General features: G+C 40.6%; 1 long non-coding RNA gene across 1 annotated transcript in view; it reads right to left on the minus strand.

Annotated features, from left to right (window-relative positions):
* LOC103096266 (uncharacterized) overlaps window positions 1-12,615 on the minus strand; it is a 63,656-nt gene that overhangs the window by 22,861 nt on the left and 28,180 nt on the right. Inside the window, exon 2 of the long non-coding RNA XR_460470.3 lies at window positions 3,915-4,011. This is a non-coding gene — a long non-coding RNA (uncharacterized LOC103096266). The remainder of the gene's footprint in view (window positions 1-3,914; window positions 4,012-12,615) is intronic.

Consider the following 12,615-nt stretch of genomic DNA (forward strand, 5'->3'; position numbering starts at 1 on the left):
CAACAATCTGCTAAATAAAATGGGGAAGCATAAATTCACAACAGATAATACCCAGCATCACAAAACATGTTTTGGAAAAAAGTCTAAATAAGGCTATCCTATTGATAGTAAGGATCTTTATCCAAATGATCCCCCCCCCTTTTTTTTGGTAGTATTTTACCAATTGCATTAAGCCACAGAACACATAAAGACCCTAGTGAAATCTATTGCACAGAGATCACTATAACCATCTATGTTAGAAAAACAAAGTGGAAGAAAAATTCATATGTATGAGATTGTGAAAATAGGGAACTTCTTGAAGTTTTGTCATCAACATGTGCTCTTGGACAAATTAAAAAAAAATAGATAGTGCTTTGGACTCAGAATTGAACAATGGGAGACTGAGCTAGTTACCTCTGGGAAACTTTATAGTACTTTTAATGAGTACTCACTGTTCACAGCATAAACTGCTCATTGCTGTAAAAGCTCATTTGTTTAACATTAAAATTCTCTCATGGTACTATATTCATATAAATTATGGGATGCCACATTTTCAGAAGAATCATAACTCAAAGGACAAAAATAGAAAACTTAATAGTGGGGTAAACAAGCTGGGGTATGTTACCAACAATGAGAAGTGACATAAAAGATATTATCAAATAATCAGCAACCATTTATTACTAAATTACTATGCACTATGTAGTCTCTGAGTACACAGAGGGAGAAAAAAAAACATTCCTGTCCTCAAGGAACTTACATTTCAAAGGGAAAAGCAACATATGCATGAATAGATGCATATGAGATGCCTGCAGAATAGATGGAGAATAATTTTAGGAAGAAGGCATTAGCAGTTGGAGTAATGGGCAGAAAAGGCTTCCTGATCCTAGAGGTAATAAATCATGAGTCATTGGGAGTTTCTGTGTGCATGTGTACATGTTTGCGTGTGTGTGTGTGTGTGTGTGTGTGTGTGTGTCTGTGTGTGTGTGTGTGTCTGTGTGTGTGTCTGTGTGTGTGTGTGTGTGTGTGTGTGTGTGTTGGAGTATAATATGGTTACTGGCCAACTAGGAAGATGAGGAGCCTTGGATTTATGACAAATTAGAATGAGGAGCCTTAATTTTATGACATATAAGAATTGGTTGAAGAAACTGAACATGTCTACCTTGAAGAAAAGAAGACTCAGAGGGACATAATAGCCATCTTTCCAACACTGACTAGTATCTCTTCTTGGACTCAGAAGACAGAATCAGGAATAATATGTGGAAGTGACAAAAAGATAGGTTTTGGTGGAATGGCCTTCCTCAAGAAGTGATGGATTCCTCTTCCTTGGAAATCTTACCATTAAGTTTGAGTATTCCTTCATATATGGATCAGACTAGATAGCTGCTTAGATTCCAGCTCTCAGATTCTATGATTCTATGGTCTATGCTTGAAGAATATAATTTTTGGCAGTTGTGTGGAGAATGGATTGCAAATTGAGGCTGGGAGTCTAATTGGGAAGCTATTATTGTAGCCCAGGCAAGAAGGCAACAATAGCCTGAACTAGGATGTGTGTATGTATGTCAAAATAAAAACAAATAAGCAATGATGTATATAAAAGATGCCATAGAGGGAAAAAATGCTAGAAATGGCACTTGATTGGGCTCATGGAGTGAATAAGTGAAAAGTCAAGGATGACACCAAGATTGCAAATCCTTGTGATTTGTAAGATAGTGGTTTCCCTAAAAGTTTATTACTTCCTTATTGGAAGATCTGCAGAGGGGTGGTTTGGGGAGAAATAATTTTGAAAAGATAAAGATATCAACACTATTCATGACCTACATAGTTTATGAGCTATTCATGTAATAGATCTTTCCTATTAGAGAAAACAAATAGACAGTACAAATGCTATATTAGAATCCCTAATATAGTAAATTAATAAAAAGACCATCACTTAATTGGATAGTTCCTCTATGGACAATTTAGAGAAATACAGGACAGAATTTCCCATCATGAGAAGGCATGAAAGGATGGTAATCTCCATTGGTGGCAGGAGTATTGAAATCACTAAAATGACAAATCCACCACTTGGAGTCAAATGTGTAAAAGGGCTAAAAGGGAAGGAGTTGGTATGGATCCTGGACAAGAAGTCCCAAATGCTAGGAGGAACTTGGAAATACCAGGCTAATCTCATTGTGTGTCAGAGAAGTGGACTTCACACTTCCTATGGTTTAAATTATTATTAAAGGTTTTAGTCCAATAGTGAGATAACACCACTTTGGAACAAAATTTCTCACAAGGAAAAGAAAGGAATGGGATAAGACTGAAAGGAAAAAAGTTCTCCATTTTGGGAACATGAAGAAGGGATAGGACAATAGGGATTGTCCTAGGACAAATAGGACAAGTCTTCTTGATAGGACAATAAAAAAAGAGAAAGTTTTTAAAATATTTTATACACTTGATTTCATCTGATAAATTATCATCTTGGTTAAGCAATTATTCCCATTATTATTTTAATTCCTAGTTATTGGGAATTAAATCCTAATAAATTTATGTTTATAATAATTAAATCCTAATTATTTCTATACCATTTTAATACTTAAATGGATGGATTTGTGATCACTTTAGTGTGAGTACTCTCTCCAATGGTGCATATTAAAACCTAAACATACTTTCCCATTCTGTGTAACTCTAGCTGGGTTTTTCCACAAATCCTCCTTTGGGGCTACACCCAACATACTGAAAACCTTTCAATAGATCTGTTAACAATGAATGACAAGAAGGAGTTTGTGGATAGTGAAAGTGATGTACATAAACAGAAAGAAATGGACATCAATGAAACCTTTTTAAAAATACACAGAAGAAAGCAAGGAAGGTAGTTCAGAAGTGAAAGCAAAATACATGCAGGCAGAAACAGCTTGTGTGGAAAAAAAAAAAAGACCGAGGGAGTGGGAGTGAGAAATCAGGGAACAGTCTGCAGTCCAAAAAATACTAAGATGTTTTGCATCACTTTTTGTATTCAAATCATTATTGGTAATATATTGCAGATTAATTATGTCTTTCACAATCTTCTAGTGCCCTGTAGATCACAACAATTAATTATAAGCACTTACATTTATACCATGTCTATTTCCTTACAACCCAGAGAGAGAAGTGATACTATGTTATTATTCCCATTTTGCAGATAAGTAAATTGAAGCAAGGAATAGTTTAGTAGCTTCTCAGTACCACACATTTGTTAGCTTTCAATTCAAATGCAGACCTTTTGACTCCTTAAAACAATCTTTTCACTAGGATACTGAGGATACTGAGATTAGTATAATAAGTGAACTTGACCTAGAAATTAGAATAAACTTTTAGAACTGGCTAGGGCACCTATTTAAAATAGCTTATTCAAAATCAGCTTTCTAAAATACACCAGCATGAATGAAGAGTTTATGTTTAGACTATAGAGAAAATTGTTAAGAGGAGAGTGTTTCTGGAAATCAGGAATGAGAGAACTCTAGCAGTAGTATAGTAAATGGCTTTGAACAAGTGGTATAAACTTGAGAGTCCAAGAAAAAATATTCTTTTCTCTTTTAGGAGTTAGAAGTGACAAAGGAAGGGGACCATGAGATGGCAAAGGAAATGATTGTTGAGCAAGTATAGTCTATAACCAATGAGGAAATTTTTGGCCAAAATGATACAATTTATCTCTAGAAATTAGAATGAGATAAATTGGAATTATCCTGGCTATGAATTAGAAATGAAGAAAAGTGTGTCCAAACATAGTTGTGGGATAAACTAAGTTAGGATGGGAAGCATATTGGTAGGCCTAGAATGTTCTCTGAGAAGCACTCCTATTTGTATTCCTGTGATTTTAGTGTTATTAAGGAGAAATATACTTTGGTGCTTTTAGTAGGGAAGCAATATTTTTAAGTGAAGAGAGAGAAAACAGTACGTTAAGCATTAGCACTTACCTAGAACATAGTAGGCACATATTAGGGTTTGGGTTTTTTCCAGTTCTGAGTCCAGAATCTGAGACAACTTCAGACAAATGATTTCATCTATCTGAGCCTATATGAAAAGGAAATTGAATTAGATCATGTCTAAGGTTCTTTTTTGACTCCCTGTTTCTGTGTACACTCTATTCTTGCCTCAAAACCAATAGTAAAGTAATTACAAAAACCTAAATTGATGGGTCATGTGTCCATGGGGAAGAAAGAGTGTTGCTGGAAACTGGCAGATTTCATAACCTTGGTAGAGCTAAGGGGGAAAAGTCCCTTCTCTGTTGGTAGATCTGATAGTGGTAGTAAGAAAGGTTTCCTTTTTCAAGGGTCACAGGAAAGAAGTCAGATCATTGACCTGGAATAGGGAGACTAGGATTGAGGCTGTTGACTTTAATCCCATCAATGAACTGAAATCCTTGCTTCAACTGAGGACAGTCACTCCCCTCCCAGATTCCACTGGTTTGGGAAATGGTTTTCTTTTCTTTCCAAGGGACGGGGTGGGGGGGGGAGGAGGTGAGAGGGGAAGGATACGACTCTCTTATTCTGGGGTCTCCGTAATGTTCTGGACAATACCGGATGGCCAGTCACGGGGGAAATGAGTGTTATATTGAAAATGATTCAAATAATGATAATTCGGTGTAGAATTACTTTTCTAAACTAATCACTTAGTTCCCAGTGTTTAGAATGAATCCATTCTTTCAAGATAAACCTTGGAACCTCTTTTAAACTGCCGCCACAAATATAAAAATGGAGTGAATTTTGGGGGGTGGGGTGGGAGGGAGAATTGGAATGGTGGTGGTAAGTGATGGATTTTGGTTATGGCGGTGTTAGAGTGGACAGCTTTAGTTGCCTCTGGGGTCTCCATACCCCAAAGAAGAGTCCTGGAGATACTTCTCTTTGAAACCTAGGTCTTGGCATCTAGGTGCAAAGTAGAAAACCGCTGAAGGAAAGAGCTCGGAAGATACCAGACCCCTGCCTAACAAATCTTTCCCAAGTAGCTCCCACTTCTCAGGACCCCTCCCCCGCAACCCTATCAGCACAAAAGGAGCGTCGCGACTCCTCAGCCCGGGGGCGGGGCGGGACGGGGCTGGGGTGGGGGAGGGGGGAGTTTCCCGTGACTGCCGCCAGGATTCCACACGCAGCGGAAGTCGGTGGAGCAATTTCTCATTTGCCAGCTGACGGGCGTCTCTCATTCACATGTCACTACCCAGAATGCTCCTGTAGCTGGCTCCCTGTGCGGTACTAGGCGGGTGTGAAAGCTTCAGGATGATCTAGGAAAGGCCGTGGGAAGAGAAGGCTTAAACTAGGTCTACTCTGGAGGAAGTAAAAATTGCGCTGAATCCAAATGACTTGGAAATGAATTAATCTCCCCCTACCCGCCTCCGCCCTCCATTCTCTTCACCCTCACTCCCCAATTATTCAGGAGAGTTTAACCTTGGTGGACTGTTAGGCTCGGGTGCTTTTCACACGTTAGATGAGTTGAGCAGACTACAAAGACAAACCCGAGACTCAAGGGGCCGCAGTATGAGCTGTTGGACAAATAAATGTTGGCTCCACTCCAGATTGTTGTATGGCTAGGCTGCCTGACTCTCCCCTCACTGCAGGACTGAGAAATCTGTGAAGCCCAGCAGGGAAGGGAAAGAAGGAGGTGGGGTAGGCACTAGGCTTTCCAGAATAGGAGGGACCAATTTTACTGGAAATGGAGATTCCTCTTCATTGCTTCACTAGTATTTACTGTTGGCTAGGTAGAAATAGGTAGAAACCTCTGAGGTCTGTGGATTTCCTCTCTTTCCCAACATCAAATAATAAAAGGCAATTTTTTTGGCTTCCCAGAATTGACCCTCTTCTTTCGTCTGCTACTCTGTAAGAAGGGGAGAGGGAAAGGTTCAGGAAAAGTCTGAGATAGATTTTATATTTAAGTTGACAAGGGTCCAGAGAGTTTCGTCTCCATGCTGAGAAACAATTAACTTTCTTCTATACAAAGTTGGGTTTTCTTCGGTTGATATCTGCATCCACTTACATTTCTGGGATAAGTTTGTACATTGCAGCAGTGTACGTGTGTGAGAGTCTTCCCAGATTGGCCACTGGTCTTACCCTTATACCAGAATAAGGAAAAAAAAACATCATCAGTACTGCCTGCCTGAAAATGTTGTTTTGGGTTTTCCCACAAAGTCCTTAACCCTGGTTTACGGGGAAGTTGTGAGAAGAAGAATAAAAACTCTAGTCATGTTCACAAGGATATTTTCAGAGTTCGCAACCAGAGAGAACCTCAAGGACTGCCAAGCATCTTAACATTATTTCAGCTGGATTTTAACCCCGATTTAGTAGATCTGGGTGGAAGGGTCAGTGACAATACTTTTTAGGCTGGGTCCTTTACTGTGAATTTTAGATATCCTAGCAATGCATCCCCTAGAAAGCATCTTTCTCTTTCCATCCTTACAAACCCTACCCTACAAAGAATATTTTTCTTTATCTAATCAATTTCATAAACCTTTCTCCTGGGAAAGATTAAATGCTAAACGTGTTAGGGCTGGCTCGCCTAGAAGAGAGACAACCGTATTATAACCTCTGATCCTAACTACTTTACTTCTTGACACCACAATTTTCAGCTCCTTGAGCAGCATTATTTCCCAACGAAGAGATGACCTGAAATCCGAGGAGTCTTTCGAGAAACTTGGCATGAGGAGCCTTTCACCTCTGAATCAATGATTCTGCGATAACAGATTTGAACGTGGCCTCTTAAATGCTGGGAATTCTGGTAGTTCAATGAGTTTCAGCACCGTGGCTTTGGACAGCGCCTCCGTCTCTGTAACTTTAGCTGGAGTGCAACTGTGCTTGTTTTCTTTCCTCAAGAATATAAGAGGTAGAAAGAAGGCAACAAATAGAAGTGGAGTCGGAAAGACCTTGTATTCTTAATATCTGTTTGGCCTTGAAAAAGTCACTTTTCTAGGCGACATAAATAAAACCAGCGGTTTGGATTCGGAAGATTGCTTATAGAGCAAGGGTTTTAAATCTTTTTACATCATGGACCCCTTTGGCAAACCAGTGAAGCAAGCCTATTGAGAATAACTTTTCAAAATGTGTAAAACATATAGGATTACAAAGAAAATTTAAAATCCGTGAACAGAAAGATGTAATTCCACCATACACACAGTTCACAAACCCTCTGTTCAATCTATTCACTCTTGGGGGGTGTTAAGGACCTTAACAGAAACCTCTGGTCTAAAAGGTTTCTTCCAACTTCCAAATACTGTGACTTAGATTTCAAAGCAAAAGGAATCTTCTGGGTTTTCTGCCTAGGAAGTAATCAATCGCATAGTGTTCCTGAGGGTGAGACAATAACCTTTTCTTAATATTTCCTATGGATATGTACATTATATTCCAGGTTTTAATAATTTTTTAAAAACCTCATATTTGTGGTGAAGTTCTTTCTGGAAAGGGTATTTTAAAAGTTTGTTTTCCTATTTATGAGACTAAGCTTAATCCTGGGCTCTGAGTTAATGTGCCCTAGAATAAGCCTACTCTGGTAAAGTAGAAATGGAGAAACGAGCAACTATTTGCCACATTCTGCCTCCAATTTGGTTTATTCAGACCCCACTACCCCACCACCACCACCACCAAATATCTACAGACTCTGGACTCTCAATTCCATTGAGACACCACTACACCAGGCAGCATTCTGTCTTTCACTAACTCTCCCAATAACATTTGATACAGAGAAATTCGACTGAGCAGGGATTCCTTTTCCCTAAGCCTGGTCAAAGTGGGGGTGATGTGTGAGATCCTAGGAATCTCAGAAGGAAAGGACTTCATGTTTTGCATTGCATTGGGAGGTAATATGATGGAAGCAGGACTGGTTTCTAAGCTACATTTTTGGAAATGGGCACAAAGAGAGGGGGGAGAAAGGAGAGAGGAAGCAATGGTATTTCTCTCTCCTCTTTGCTTCTTTCTCTGAACGATCCACAAACCAATTTCCCATCCCCAAACCAGTTTCACTGCAGCAGGAAAGGAGAAATTGGACTCTTGAATAAAGGATTTTTCACAACTAGGATATATTAATTCTGCTTGACTCCCGGGTTGAATTAAAACCCAGGTATGTCGCTATAAATAGACTGGTCCACATCCCTTCCTGGTCACTAACTTTGACTCTTTTCCATCTCCTTAGGTTCTAAGTCCCTCCCTGAAAGGGATGGTATGGTAGAATGGCTTTTAAGATTCTTTCTTCTCCCTGCTTTTTCTCCAATTCGTCTTTCCTGTCTTTTCTCTCCACTTCTAAGCATACTTTCAGGCCTTTCCTTTCTGGGAAGAGCAAGGGGATTAACTTTCTTTTTCCAGAGCCCCACTCTCCCTCCAGGCTGAAGAGCTTAGACCCTAAAATAGTCTAACAGAGAGATAAAGAAAGAACGATTTTTCAATAAATTCTTAAACTCCCCAATGGTCAGTGAGTCAATTGATAAGCATATATTAAGCGTCTTCTATGTGCCAGGCACTATGCTAAGCTCCACCGATACAAAGAGGGGCAAAAGAAAATTGCTGATCAAAAGGAGAGAAGAGAATGAATGGGGGTGGGGGGGTTGGAGACTGATCCCAACACTGAAATTTTGTACAACTTAAGGCAAATCGTTTAATCTCTGAGTGCTTACATTTAGACGGAAATTACCTTTATCTTCTAACCGTCAGTAAAAACTTTTTGACTCCATAATGTTGTGCTTTCCCGCTCAGACTATCTCCAATTCGTCTCGTTTCTCGTCTGTTCATAATTGTTTGTCTGCTGTCTCCCTCAGTAGATTGTGAGCTCCTTAAGGGCAGGGACTGTTTTTGCCTTTCTCTTTATCCCCATAGATTAGCACAGTGCCTGGCAGGCAGTAGGCAGCAATAAATATCTGTCGACTTGGAGGTTACTAGTGCCTCGTCCTCAATTCCAGGAGACAAACTCTATCGTGTTCCATACCCACTGGGTCCCTCAGGAGAAGAAATGACGGACAAAGGAAAGATCGATAAAGTTCCTTTGAATAATGAAGCTGGGGAAGGAAAGAGAAAGGAAAGGGGAGAGAAATTAAAGTGATTCCTTTTTTCAAGGCGATCTTCTCTCTTGCAGGTTACAGGATAAATGGAAGTCAAAGACCCAGAGACACAACCGAAAGTCAGGAACCACTGACCCAGTAGTGTTAGCCTCCCTGACCAGAATCCCGAGATTGGTACTCTGAGGCAAAAAAGAGCCAGGGGAAACTTATTGCGGTGAAAGACAGTGACATGGTTCTATAGAACTTTTTTTTTCACAATAGGGCGTACTGGAGAGGAAAACAAGCAGCAAACAAAGGCAAGGTCTCTGGTCTGAAAGTCAAAGGTGGGATACAGTCCTACAGAACCTGAGGATTTATGAAAGTAGAAAGGAAGCTCTTGAGGGAAGCACAATTTTGCCCCACCGAGACCCGCTTACTTCCAGATACTGGATTGGGGAGGAGGGCAATCCTAAGGGTGGAGTGGCTAGTTAGTCCTCCTCTCCTTCTTCCCGAGCACCTAAGAGTTTTGCGAAAAGAGAAGATACCTCCTCTGAGTCAAACGCATCCACGCCTGCTCTGAGCTGAAACAGAATCCTTGTGCCGAAATCGATGTACCTGTGTTAAAAAGTAGGCTACAGCAAGTAAAGGTTGGGAGACAAGAACCCACAAACCTAGCTCAGTAAAATCGGGCATGAAATGAGGCGTTATCGCAGAGGGGAGAGACTAGTTTCTGGAGACAACTTGGAATAATTCTGGCAAGAATAAAAGCAAAACTCATTCTTTTCCATTATCGAAGTAATTTTTGGAATAAAGCAGACTTTGCTTGAAGTTTCCACTTTATTTTGGTGGTGAATACCCAAATGCAGCAGAAGAAAATAATGTAATTGGCTTTTTCAAGAGGCTGAGTGCTTCGGGTCGGAGAGCCCAGGCATCTTACCGCAGCTAGTCCATGAAACTCGGCCAACTCCAGTCTCCTGCCTTTTCCCATTCTATTCTCTCCTCTCTTGTTCCTCTTCCCTTCCTGTCCCCTCACAGGGGAAAAATCGAGGGATTCTCCTGGCAATCACATAGTGGCCTTCTGGGTTCTGCTGTCTTTTGGTTATGTCCACATGTTTCTAGAGACTTTCTGGGTTTCTTAATTCAATTGGCTTCTTGTTCCTTAGGCCTCATTAGTCCGGAAGGGAAGAGAGCCATTTTGTACTAGTTGCATCCTCTTCAGTAGGAGCTCAGTCTATTTTGCAGGGCTGGAGAAATAACTTGGGCCCTAAGACACTGGGACCTTATGTTAGCTGGGCTAGGCGAAAGGGCATAGAAACAGGGTCCTAGACACTGTTACTGTCTGGATAATTACAAGCTGAAGCGAAGTTCCTGGGTATGACACATCAAATGATGTTTTATTGTCTTTAGGAATAATAAAAAATAATCTAGAACTACATCAAAAGTCGTCTTATCACTCCATTTCCCATGACCACTGTCCAACTCTGGCATTAGATCTAAAGAATGCTAGAGTTCATTCCTTCTTGTAATGATTTGAGAGGAATGGTTACACCTAACGCTACCTGAAAGAGATGATGTGACTCAGGAAATATCAAGCCTACTAGTTGCTCTGAAAACATCTACTCCAGAGCTTGGTGGGGTGGACTTCTTGAACTTGCGTCCCACAGTTCTATTCCACTCAATGACAGTTGGCTCGCAGAGTCCGGGAAGCTAGTGCCTCTCCTTCCACTGGCAGGTGTAATGCATTGTGGTCTATTATGCAAGAGATTGCTGGGAGTTAAGCAAACCAAACGGGAGAGGAAAGGGACACCCAGGTTCCGCTTCTGACTCAGAAACTTCTATAATTCAAAAGCAAGGTTTTCTGCCGATTACCCCCGCATACTGACGGCTGCGTAGATCGTCTTCCCGCTGGAGGTCGAGTAGAAATGGGAGTTTCCGCGATTCTCAGAAAGCTAAGGAAATGCTGAATGTCTGGAGTCTACATTTATTCTAGGTCGATCTTGCCTTATGATTGGAACTTGCCTTATGATCTCAATGTGGCTTTAAACGGAATTGTATTTTATAGTCTAACCTTCTTTAGTGCAAATCGAACTTTGCTGCAGGTTCTGATCTGAGCAGGTTGCAGGTTTTTTCTTCTCAATTCTATTCACAATGACTGTCAGGACACAGAATCTTAAAGGAAGAGCCAAGCGAAAGGGGAAAGAATCCTCTGGTTGGGACAATTCCTGCATAATTATTCAGTCTTGTGTATACTTGGGTACCTCTGGCCAAATTCGCTACTTTTTTGCTTGGTGTTACTGAAAAAAGGGTTGGAGGCAATTGGGGAAAACCCTAAGGGAGGAAAATAGAAATAGGGATTGGGTCTCTTTTCACTTGTATAGGAAATTTCTGGAAAATGAAGTTCTAGAAGAATTCTCCTGAGTTATTGCAATGGCCTCCTAATTGGTTTTCCTGTCTCAAATCTGTCCCCCACCCCTTCAGCCCATCCTCCACACTGCTACCACTGGTTTCTTAATCGAAGACCTAACTATATCATTCCCCTAATTAATATACTTCTGTTATATTTTCATTGCCTCTAGATAAAATAAAAACTCCTCTGATTAGTTTTTAAATCCCTTCACATCTTACCCCACCTTCATTCCACAGCCTCTCTGAACATCACTCACCTTCCCCCACTTTCTGATCCAGTTCAACTGGTCTCTCTGTTATTTACAGAAGACTATATCTTCATTCTCCAGGTTTTTACCCTTGCACTCTTCCTTGCCTTCAATGCACTCCCTACTTACCTCATTCTCATTGGATCTTCCAGCAAGTTGCAGCTAAATCTTCTACCTGAAGCTTTTCCTGATGCCCCACCAATAGCACGTACTAGCTCCCTTAAACTATTTTGTATTAATTCTCTTTATTCTGCTTACACACGCGTATGTGTGTGTTTGCATATGTTTGTATACATATATGTTTATATTTGGGATACAAGTGTGTGAATGTACATACACATGTATACATATATACATATACGTGTAAATCCCAGATTAGAATGTGAGCTTTCGAGTATGGACTGTTTCATTCAGTGTATTTTTATACTGGATGCCTGGCACAGAGTAGGTGTTTAATAAATATCTATTGATCAAAAGTCCCTCAACTAATTGGTAATTTACTATCTTAGTGGGTTTCCTAAAGCACAGAGAAATTAAAGTACCCAAGGTCGCACAGCCAGTACATGCATGAAGTAGGGCTTAACCCTAAGTCTTCAGGTCTTTGAGGAGCCTCCTATCCACTACTCAACCTACTTTCCCACTCCTGCTTAGCCAGGAAAAGAAAGGAAGGGAGGGAATTGTGAATTCCATTGGCAGAAAGACCTCAGAAGAATTAGACATGTATCTCGTGCCCCTTTTTCTTTCTTCTTCCCCACCCTGTCCCCTTGCACAGGGCTGAGCATCTACATGTTGCTTAATAAATTCTCTGTGAAAGTTGAAGGCAATGGGATGTGAGGCTAGGGTCTGAGCCTTCTTCAGAACACAGAGCCCTATAGCGTGCTTACATTACCATGCTGAGAGAGGTATTGATTTCTAAAGTTCAGCTTCCTTGTTTTACAGATGAGAAACCTGAAGCTCAAAGAGGGAGAAGAGATTACATATACTCTGGCTAGCGGCAAGAACAGGAACCCAGAA

The sequence above is a fragment of the Monodelphis domestica genome, chromosome 1 (genome assembly GCF_027887165.1).
Source record: "Monodelphis domestica isolate mMonDom1 chromosome 1, mMonDom1.pri, whole genome shotgun sequence".
In the NCBI taxonomy this organism is placed as follows: Eukaryota; Metazoa; Chordata; class Mammalia; order Didelphimorphia; family Didelphidae; genus Monodelphis; species Monodelphis domestica.